The sequence below is a fragment of the Tenrec ecaudatus genome, chromosome 7 (assembly GCF_050624435.1).
Source record: "Tenrec ecaudatus isolate mTenEca1 chromosome 7, mTenEca1.hap1, whole genome shotgun sequence".
Lineage (NCBI taxonomy): Eukaryota > Metazoa > Chordata > Mammalia > Afrosoricida > Tenrecidae > Tenrec > Tenrec ecaudatus.
This window is the reverse complement of record NC_134536.1, coordinates 23284186-23285263: the sequence shown is the minus strand read 5'-3', so window position 1 is coordinate 23285263 and position 1078 is coordinate 23284186. Positions and strand designations below refer to the sequence as shown.

Genomic DNA, 1078 nt, shown 5'->3' with positions numbered 1-1078 from the left:
GAGTTTTATATACATGCATATCTCCTAAAAAAGCTGTGTGGAATGGCAGATGTTTGTTAAGAAATACAGAGATATTTCTGTGTTGTTTTTTTTTTGTTTTTGTTTTTTTTCAGCGCCACATGGGTTTATTTGTACAACAAACAGCACAAGAAGACACCAGCGCCATGCAGGCAGCAGCCCAGGGCTCACACCAGTCCCTCTCGCCCTCACAGAGAACTCTACTTTGTGGGAGCCTGGGGGCCTTTGGGAGCTTAAGCTGGGGCAGGGGCGCCTTTGGGAGCTTTCGCTGGAGTCGTGGCCTTGGCTGGAGCATCAGCCTTGCTTTGTGCCTAGGCCTTGGGCCGGCAGAGTCTCAGACCCTTGGCAATATATGCCCGAGCCCGCTTGCCAACTTGGGGTGGGCAATTTAGGTCAGTCGGCTGAGCTTGCGGTTGACGCCCATTGGGATCTTGGCCTTGACCTCTGTGGGTTTCACAAGATCCTTGATGGCCTCCGCGCGAGCAGCCGCAGCCTTGGCGTTGTTGGCCTGCATTTTCTTCAGGCCCTTCTTGGTGTGCTTCTTGGCGAAGCGCATGTTCCTCAGGAACTTGGGGTCCACCCCCTTAAGAGATTCGTATCCTTGTGACCGGGGTTTTTTGATGCCGTTTCTGTGCCATTTCTGGGATTGGTTGTGCGTGGTGTGGTTCTTGGATTTGGCCATGTCTGCACCGACGCCTGCAGCTCCCGGAACGCCAGGGACCAGAAGAGAGGGTATTTCTGTGTTTTGAGGACTTAATACCATTTATGCAGATTCAAATTAGAGTCTGGTGCCTTAGAACCCTCACGTGGCCATCCTGCCCACTGTTGGTTAGTGGTTATGCATTTAGCTGATAGCTGCATGGTCATCAGTTCAAAACCTCTGGCCACTCCATGGGAAAAGTCTAGACTTTCCACTCCGTTGCAGAGTTAATGTCTCAGAAACCCACAGGGGCAGTTCTGCCCTGACCTATAGAGTTACTATGAGTCAGAATCAACTCAATGGCAGTGAGTTTTTTTCTTTTTGAAATACACATTTAAGATTCCATATCTTAGTTGTAAT

General features: G+C 49.9%; 1 pseudogene; it reads right to left on the bottom strand.

The window, feature by feature from the left end:
* Positions 1 to 218: 218 nt before the first annotated feature.
* On the bottom strand, positions 219 to 730 carry LOC142452658 (large ribosomal subunit protein eL29-like; annotated as a pseudogene).
* Positions 731 to 1078: the final 348 nt, after the last annotated feature.